This window comes from Sinocyclocheilus rhinocerous, unplaced genomic scaffold (assembly GCF_001515625.1).
Source record: "Sinocyclocheilus rhinocerous isolate Xijiao unplaced genomic scaffold, SAMN03320098_v1.1 scaffold919, whole genome shotgun sequence".
NCBI lineage: Eukaryota > Metazoa > Chordata > Actinopteri > Cypriniformes > Cyprinidae > Sinocyclocheilus > Sinocyclocheilus rhinocerous.
In genome coordinates this window covers 389,283-399,469 of record NW_015637585.1, presented here as the reverse complement: position 1 = coordinate 399,469, position 10,187 = coordinate 389,283, and the positions used below count along the sequence as shown (strand labels likewise).

Genomic DNA, 10,187 nt, shown 5'->3' with positions numbered 1-10,187 from the left:
CCGAACAAGACGTCACGTACATTAATACGTATTTAATTACAAATTATCTAATTAACATGGTGAAATGAACATTGCTTGCAGAAAGACAGCAAAACCACCATAAGCTGACTTGCTTAGCCGGGGCGAAATCATGACGTCATAATTTTAGTACTGAAGTTTGAGGGTTGCCAGGATAACAGTGTAGCACATTTACGGGTCTCTTCGGGTTCGGGTACGAATTTTTGGACCCGTGTAGACCTCTACCATGCACAAATAAGAACCCCTTTTCATGTTTCTGTCCGTCAATGGGAGGAAGCCACGCCCTGTTTTTGAGCTCCCATCCCGTTTTGGAGTTCCCAGACTTCCCACACCCATTTAGAGATCTTCAGGCTGCAGTTAGCTTCTCTTCTCCAATTATTGGACGTTTTGATGTGCTTTGCCTAACTTGCTAAATCATAAAGGCTCACTAAAGAAAAAGAAAAAAAAACGTCTCTTTATCTTTCTCTCAACGGCTCTTTCATCAAACTGGCATAGGTGATAAACTCACGTGCCATCCAATTTCAAAGAAAGAAAGTGAAATCGAAACCGAGAGCTCACGATCCTATCATCTGCTGCGACAGTAGGCTACACACACACACACACACACTCTCACACACACACACACACACACTCACACACACACACACACACACACACACACACACAAACAGCATATGTAAACATTTTAACAAACGTTAAATGTAGTATAATTAATAAAACTACCCCATTTGTTAATAAAAGAGTTCGTCAAAATCCATATTTAAATGAAATTAATATACGACCACCAACTCAATCACCTCAAATTCATATGGATGAGGACGACTAGACCTCCTATCTTATTCTGCAATAGCTCACCTTGTTCACGAAGTCAATTCTGCAGCATCATGATTTCCGGGAATCACCTCATTTTACGGACTTTCTGGGAGTGGGCTTCTGAGACGGCGCTGACCACCTCTTCAGTATTTATACACGAGCTTCAGTCAGAACCATCCACGACAGAAGACAAGCAGAGGTAAGATCTATTTTTCTCCTCTTTAAATTACTTAAGCAGACATTAGAAATAAAATCTCTTAAAACACATAATCATAGGCCTACAGTCTAATGTAGTAATTCAAATGTTTGTAATCGCCTTCCATATTTCAAGATTGCTTTTCATATTTAAGTGAACTCTATGAAATCTACTGATATCATCATATGCATAGATATGAATAAAAAGATAAGCAATAAGAGATATCAAAACAACCATTCTTAGTTTATTATTTTGGATCTTGTTTTATTTTATTTGTCCTTTGGTATTTTACTGTCCTTTTGGTATATTTGGTATTTTCAGACCAAATTCTAATGAACACTATATGTAATAATAAAAAGAGCTGTAAATTATACTGTAGCCAGGGGGCAGCACAGCACTGCTTAAACAGCTACTCCACGTATTCTCCAGTTATTCCACTGCAGAGGAATGAAACTAATGTATAAAGGCTATAATTCAAACTGAAATGCAAATTAATAATGGGAAGGGCTTCCATAACAAAAAATGTTTTTATGAGTTATTGAGTTATGACTGTGGAATGAAATTTCTGTCTAAATAGATAAAGAAATAATCATGCACATGTGTTTTATTATTCTACAGAGCCCATGTGCAGGGGGTTTCAGATAACAGACAGAGCTGTTGTTTGTCAGTGTAAACTGAATCTGAAAACACTTTCACTTTTGACTCCTCCTTTATTGATCTGCCAGTGACAGTGCATTTTTTTCAATCAATATCATGCATAGAGCAGAGAATAAGAAACTTATAGGCACAAGATATTTTAAGCTGTTTCTCTTTAATTGTATGTAGATGCAGTGGTTTACGCAGGCCTAAAGATTTGCAATATTTCTTTAATTACAGCAGCAAATTTAGAGACATTACACACAGACTAAAATACTAGAAATACTACTTGATCAAGAGCTGTAATAGGCGGCTGCGTGTGAGAAAAGAGGCCAAAGACATTCTGGATGGGATCAATGAGCCGGTGGTGGTGGTGTCTGTGGTGGGACTCTACCGTACGGGGAAGTCTTACCTTATGAACCGCCTGGCAGGACAACAGTCCGGTGAGAGAAAATGCTGAAAGTCCTTCTCAAATGAGAACATCTGAAAACAGCAACTGCATAATAATAATAATGTTATTGTCTCAGGCTTTGCTCTGGGCAGCACTATTGAATCAAAGACTAAAGGCATCTGGATGTGGTGTGTCCCTCACCCTAATAAAGAAGGACACACTCTTGTGCTTCTGGACACAGAAGGACTTGGGGACGTAGCAAAGGTGAGCACAGTCACTAACTACTACTAATAATTTCCCTGTCTCAGTTTGCCATTAGCACCTCAGAAGGAACAGTATTAAGTTGTATTGTGTTCTGAACAGTGTTGGGCAAGTTACTTCCAAAATGTATAACGAGTAATAATATTACCCAAATTTGATTAGTAATGCGTTATATTACTGCGTTACAGCAGAAAGTAATATACTACTGTAATATTATTACTTTTGTAATGCGTTACTCCCAACACTGGTTCTGAATGAATACTTTGATCTGAAGACTCTGTGTGTTTCAGGGAGACTCTAAGAATGACGGCTGGATCTTCTGTCTGGCTGTTCTGCTCAGCAGCACGTTGGTGTACAACAGCCGTGGCACTATTGATAACACTGCAGTGGAAAAGCTGCAGTATCCTTTAACCACATAACCCATTCCTCTTTCATATATATATATATACACTTTACAAGATGTTGTTATTTCTTAATGTGCTGCAGCTACGTTGTTGAGCTCGCTGAGCAGATCAAGATCAGATCGACAGAAGCAGCAGATGATGAGGAGGAAGGAGAAGATTCTGAGTTTGTGCGGTTTTTCCCATCATTCATCTGGGTCGTGAGAGATTTCACCTTGGAATTGGAAATTGATGGGAAGAAAGTGACAGATGACGATTAATTGAATTTGCCCTTAATCTGAGGAAAGGTATTAAAGACAGAATTACATTTACACATTTGGCAGTAGCTGTTTTCCAAAGCAGCTATACAGTATAAGTTTTAGTTACAGTATAAGCATATTAATTCTTGGTTACCCTGGGAATTAAACCCATGATATTGGCATTGGTAGCACCATTCTCTATTTGAACTACAGGAAGGTTAAAAGAATTATTTGCCCACCTACTGGATTCATTTCTATTCTGGAGTAGAATTTGAATTTAAAAACATTGTAAAAATAAACACGAATAGACTCACTGGCCCATGATATCCGTTCTGTGAGGTCTTTAAAATAACTACTGATGCCTGCAATCTAGACTACATACTAAACTGGTATGATTGCTATTTCATTACTGGACCACATATTTGTCTGCACTCACAGCCTATTTGAATATTCGTGTATGTATTTCTGTAAATGAACAATGCCTGAAAAATGCAAATGAAGTATGTTGACTGACTCAGTGCCACTGATTTGGTGAATATTTCTTTCTCTTTCCTGAATAATCTCTTTTTAGGTGTGAGTAAGAAAATTAGAGACTACAATCTGCCTCGTGAATGTATCAAGCGTTATTTCCCTAGCCGGAAGTGTTTTGTGTTCCCGTTTCCCGCTACCTCGCACCAAGACACGACACGCCTGGAGATCTTACAAGACCAGGACCTTGCACAACAATTTCAGGAGTTCACGGGACATTTCTGTGACTACATGTTTGTCAACAGTGATGTGAAAAGACTGAAAGGAGGACACATAGTTACTGGCCGATGTGAGTGTTTTACCAAATGAAAAGTTTCGTTCAGTTGAATCTTTAACACATTTCAGATTCACAATAAGTTTTGCATGATCAAACAAATAAACAAATTAAACATTTATTTAGTAAAACTCTTCATCTGTGGTTTGAAGATACCGTGGAGCATTTACTGTACTCTTAACTGTTTGTGTGTGTTGTCAGTGCTCGGGCATCTGGTTGAGATTTATGTAGACACAATCAGCAGTGGTGAAGTGCCCTGTCTGGACAATGCAGTGGTTGTTCTGGCAAATCTAGAAAACCAGACAGCTGTTCAAGAAGCTCTGAAAGTATATCAGGGAGGGATGGAAGAGGCGAGGCACATTCTGATTGAGTTCAGTTGTTTTTTATGTGGTCATGTTCTCTGTGTCTCTATACAGAGTAATAATCCCATTAATAATCACATCCCAAGTCAAAACACCAAACTTTGTATACAGCTGCATTTTGAATATGTCTCCAAATTCAGAACCACCAATGTTGGCTTGAACATCTTCAGTGAATGCACAAACACCCTTTAAGTAAACGCACACTATGTTTTTACAGTTGAAGAAGACATTACCAATCAGTATAGAAAAGCTGACCTGTGAGCACCAGAAATTCAGCAGTCTGGCCATTGATAAATTCACGAAACGCTCATTTAAAGATGAAAAAATGGAATACTTGAAGAAACTGGAGGTGAGTTATAAATTTATAAGCGCGACTAATACTTGTGCACTCATGTATGCATCATAGCCTTTATGTATCTGAGATTAATGACAGTGACATTAATGCGAAGGGAATACTAGCTTTCTGCAAGTATTATAAGGTTGGAGATTGTTAATGTGTTGATATCTGGTGACCTCATAAATTACATCCATCAGATTAATACAACTAATTCATACAACAATGTATACAAACGCAGTGCCCAATACATTCTGTCTTTGTATAAGTGTATTTATGCATGTTTGAGATATTATTTCTGCTTTTATGTGTTTATAGGAAGCTGTATCTATGTGCTATACAGACTTGTTGGAAGAGAATGAGATGGCATCAGAGAGAAAGTGCAGAGATCTGCTGAAGAATCTGTCCTCTGACATGAATAAACGGCTGCAGGATGGAGAGTACAGTCAGTCTGGAGGATATGAACTCTACTGCAGAGACAGAGACGCCATTGTTGAGCAGTACCGCAGAGAACCCAACAAAGGAATAAGGGTAAGGACACGTTAGTGTCTATTTGTGACACTGGACCATAAAACTGAAATTGCGATTTATACATTATCTGAAAGCTGAATAAATAAGCTTTCCATTGATGTATTGTTTATTAGGATAGTAACAATATTTGGCCAAAATACAACTATTTTAATATCTGGAATCTGAGGGTTCAAAAAAATCAAAATATTGAGAAAATTGCCTTTAAAGTTGTCCAAATGAAATTCTTAGCAATGCATATTACTAATCAGAAATTAAGTTGATATATTTACAGGAAAATTTGGAAATTTCCAAAATATCTTCATGGAACATGCTCTTTACTTAATATCCTAATAATTTTTGGCATAAAAGAAATTTCGATCATTTTGACCCATATAATGTACTGTTGGCTATTGCTACAAATATACCCGTGCTACTTATGACTGGTTTTGTCATCCAGGGTCACATTTGTCAGTGTATGTGACTCAAGTACATTTACATCTTAATTAATTGTGTTCATGATCCAGTTCAGCATGACTTGATTTTAGAACGACTGGTCTAAGATGTGTTTGTGTGCAGGCTGAGGCTGTGCTGGAAGAGTTTCTGAAAGAACGGGAACCTGAAGCAAACAGCATCCTCTGCATGGATAATAAACTCACTGAAAATGAGAAACAAATGAATAGTACGTTTGTACTAGGGTTTTTGAAGCACAGAATGTAGGCACCTTAAACACTTAAATCTGAATTGCTTAGGGTTGAGGTTATTTTATCATTGTCATTTCATATTCTTTCTGTCTTGACTGAATGTTCAGAAGAGAAAGAGAATGCAGCTCTGCTGAAACAGAAGTTGAAAGAAGAGGAGGAGAAACGAATTGAGAGCGAAAGAATGATGGAGACAGAGAAAGTGCGGCATGAGGACAGGGTAAAACAAATGCAGGAGAGCTTCAACAAGGAGAAGGAGCAGCAGCAGCAGGAGATGGACGGAGCCATTGAGAGCAAACTGAAGGAGCAGGAGGAGATGCTAAAGAAAGGCTTCAAGGACGAAGCTTATAACCTCAAGGAAGAAATAAAGAAGTTAAAAGATGAAAAGGAACACTCACATGGTGGTGGCGGCATATTTAAGGACTATGTGATGCCATTTCTTTGCCCTCTTGTAGAAACAGTTCCCAACCTCCTCATGCAGAGATCGATGATGAAAAGCCTGAAAAAGGGACTGAAACGTTAAAACCTGATACAAAACGATCCTTGATTCATATTTTCCATTCACTGACATATCTCCATTGAGTCTGATTTTATAGCATTTAAATACTTAAAGCATGCGCTTTATAGAGCAGGTAGTAAATGAGCTGAGAATCCTGAACATATATTATGCACCCTTGAAAGTGCACAATGTAATTTCTACACCGTTAGCAGCACCCATAGAATTTGCTACACAGCAAGTGTGTGTTTTCCAGTGAAAAGTCCATCTTTTGGATAAAAAGTAGTCCCAGCTCAAACATTTTTTTTATGTTGATGCAAAAAGGAAGTGTTATGGAAAGATGGAAAAACTTGATTTTTTAAAAATTAATTTATTAGTTCCTGTTTTGGCTTTAAAAATGTACTTGAGTTGCAATAAGGAAATTATGTAATAGGCCGCACATTGTCAAGAAAGGGTCAAGGGGTTACGTCACAGCAAGCTGAGACGTGCAGACAATATGAAGACAAGAATGCTCAGCCCAAAGATCACGTTCATTCTGAATGCAGTCTATATGTGATCAGTCTAGACTTACGAAAATGCTTAGCACAGTAGAACTCACAGTCATATGACTAGATTAGATCATCGTGACAATCATCAGATCAGTGTAACATGTCACAGTGAAGAAAAGTTGTGTAACACTTAATGTATTTTCATCACAATGTAATTTGGTCCACAAAACATACAGCATATATTGCAGCATATACTGTAACATAATGTATTTTCATCTCAATGTAATTTGGTCCACAAAACATACAGCATATATTGCAGCATATACTGTAACATAATGTATTTTCATCTCAATGTAATTTGGTCCACAAAACATACAGCATATATTGCAGCATATACTGTAACATTCTAATATTCTACAATAAAATTGTCTTTCCTCTGAGCACCTCTGATCTGGTTCTTTTTTTCTGTGCAATGGTTTGCTGCAATTATATAAATAAAATTTTATATAATTAAGATAAAATTACTTTGGGGTAAGATGCAATAAATGTAATACTTGCTGTAATTAATGGGGTTATTATTTAATATTTCCATGAATTAAAATGTACATTACAGACATTTTCACTTTCATTAAAACCTATAGGTTAATCATTAAATTTGCATTCATAGTGTGGCTATAATAACATATCTTCAATTAAAATAAGGGAAATTGAATATGTAAATATTTATATGCCTGCTTATAGGATTAATCTCCTTTACTGGGATTCTGCTTTGTCTGTCATCAGTTATTCAATTATTAAACTAGATAATCTAAATACAATTTTAGATAGAATAGTTGATTTAGTATTTTACATGAATGACCGTTTTAAAAATATATAAATATTAATAAGAATTATATCAAAAGTTATTCATAAAAGTTAATCCAGGGGGCTTCTTACCCCAGGTCGGTGGCAGTGTTGAGAAGGTTACTTTGTAAATGTAATAGGTTACTGATTACAAGTTACCCTATTTAAAATGTAATAAGTGTAACTATTTCAATTACTGTATTAAAGTAATGAAACTAATTTGTGACCCTGGACCACAAAACCAGTCTTAAGTCGCATGAGTATATTTGTATCAATAGCCAAAAATACATTGTATGGGTCAAAATTATAGATTTTTTCTTCAAAAATCATTAGGATATTAAGTAAAGATCATGATCCATGAAGATATTTTGTAAATTTCCTCCCGTAAATATATCAAAACTTAATTGGACAACTTTAAAGGCGATTTTCTCAATATTTAGATTTTTGCACCCTCAGATTCCACATATTCAAATAGTTGTATCTAGACCAAATATTGTTACTATCCTAACAAACCATACATCAATGGAAGGCTTATTTATTCAGCTTTCAGATTATGTATAAATCTCAATTTTGAAAAATTGACACTTAAGACTGGTTTTGTGGTCCAGGGTCACATCTGACTACTTTTTGATTACTTTTCTCAATTTCTCACAAATGTTTTCAACTGTTAATCATTTTAAAACATTTAAAGCAGGCAGGGTTTAACCTTACAGGAACTCAGCACTGATTACTGTCAGACTTTCAAATCATCACTTGAATTAAGATTATAAAAATTAGATTTTAAAGCACAGACACCACAGAATCAGACTTAAGCACAGCTTTTTACATTGAGATCGCTCTGAGGTTAAATACAGATTTAAAATCATAAGATATAGTTTAAAAGCTATACTATTTTTGAAATCAAATCTTTGCATAGCTATGACAAGAAACACTAACATCTAACAATGCCTTGGAATAAACAGTTGATCTTAAAAAAATAAAGCATATACATAAACCCAAATAGGAAATAAAAGATTTATTGAATTTGCATGTGTACTATTCTGTGTCCTAAACTCCTGAAACTTTGGTGTCTCATATTTTAGAACAGTCAATGCAATTTGGGAAAGAAATCAATTAAATCTGTGTGTGCTTGTGTGAAAATATTCAGATCCTCTTTGTAATCGTTATTTTCATAAGTAACTAATTTAATTACACTTATTATGATTACAGATTACTGATTACAGTTACATTTATTTTGGAATTAAATTACGTAATTCCATTAGGCTACATGTAACTAGTTACTCCCCAACACTGGTTGGGGGCCAGTTTAACCCAATAGGGGTCTACCTATCTTTCAATATTTTCAATTTCGCGCTATAACAGCTAAATTAGCAGATGTTTCTATTTATTTCCTATATATATATAACACAATGGCTGATCAATGTGCACATGCTAAATTTAAAAGTAGACTAATCCACATTGATCCTATGGGGAGTAGGCTATCTTCCCCCATATATGCAGATACAAGTACACAGACGGTCATGTAGATGGACGGACACATATTTCTTTTTACATACGCTCTGTCGTTATGCAAACAGAAAAAGGGAAGGGCAAACATGACCAATGACAGTCACCTCTCACTCCCAGGAAAACGAAACTCAAGTAAGCGGCGACGGTAATACTAAACCTACATTCAGGAAGATGAAGTTGGTTTTGCGTTGTGTGCACTTGATGGAGATGGTTTCGAGTGCAGGTGAGCTCACGTTTCTCTACTCAAAAATGTAAAGGTAGGTTAAAAATGAATTAAGCAGTTTTATTTTGTGGAAAAGATGGGTACTGGTCCGTTTTAGGCGTGCCGCTTCTACGTCAGGCGTCTAATTACAGCTCGCGCTGTTCTTATTTTCTGTTTACGTTGGTTTATAATAAAGGGAATTTTCATTATTGGTGCAACATTGTCGTTTCTTTGCATCAGCCATTGGGTGCGACGCATTAACAGGAAGTGTAGTCTATAATTTACAACGTTCACAATATTGAGAATAATAAGAAATGAGAAACTCTTGTTGCTATCTTGTCGTAACGGTCGTACAAACATTACGAGCGTTAAGATAAACAAAATAAACATGTTCATTCAAACATTTCAACTGAAAATTTAACAATAATTAAGGAAACGGAGAAGCGCCAAAACGTCCCAAAACTTAAGGGATGCGTAAATCCAACCGAAAGTCACAAACTAGAAAAAGGAACCACAACGAGTAGGACAAAGGCTCTCCAAATGTTCGGTTATTATAGAGGCTACATAAAAGTCGTGCAAAAAGGTGCTATAACGTGCAAAGTGCAGGGTTCAAATTCAAAATTTCACTGCACATTTTCTTTGTAAACCTTTCCTTTCCTTGGTAAACACACTCAGGAAATAATGAATGACTGTTCACCTATAAACATCCTATCTCTCAACGGTATGGAGGACGAAACCTGCAAAAACAATAAATAAATAAATATGCAAATAAATAAATAAATGTGTGTATAAATACACAAATTCTTGTTTAAATACATATAGAAATAATTAAACATGTGATTAAAGTAGGCAAATAAATAAAATAAATTGGTGGGCAAATGGAAAATGTTTAAGGAAATGCTAAACTCATCCTATTTATTTTCCTTTGATCACTCATTTATTTCTGAATGTAGTTCCGCATTTATTTTTCCCCTGCACAACATGCTAA

The 10,187-nt window shown here is 35.9% G+C and overlaps 1 protein-coding gene, 1 long non-coding RNA gene and 1 pseudogene across 4 annotated transcripts in view; 2 read left to right on the top strand and 1 right to left on the bottom strand.

Annotated features, from left to right (window-relative positions):
- Nucleotides 1-6,874, top strand: part of LOC107749173 (guanylate-binding protein 1-like) — a 26,279-nt pseudogene extending 19,405 nt beyond the window's left edge.
- LOC107749178 (uncharacterized) overlaps nt 4,030-10,187 on the bottom strand; it is an 11,731-nt gene continuing 5,573 nt past the window's right edge. The window contains exons 2-3 of the long non-coding RNA XR_001640998.1: nt 6,060-6,160; nt 4,030-4,077 (exon numbers count right to left, since the gene is read on the bottom strand). This is a non-coding gene — a long non-coding RNA (uncharacterized LOC107749178). The remainder of the gene's footprint in view (nt 4,078-6,059; nt 6,161-10,187) is intronic.
- The window catches only part of LOC107749090 (helicase with zinc finger domain 2-like), a 26,723-nt gene continuing 25,658 nt past the window's right edge, over nt 9,123-10,187 (top strand). For 2 of the 3 annotated variants that reach the window (XM_016564141.1, XM_016564140.1), the window contains exon 1: nt 9,123-9,220. The gene's annotated coding sequence lies outside the window, so the exon portion shown is untranslated. Of the gene's footprint in view, nt 9,255-10,187 lie in introns of all 3 variants that reach the window. The other variant, XM_016564139.1, reaches the window with a different exon arrangement.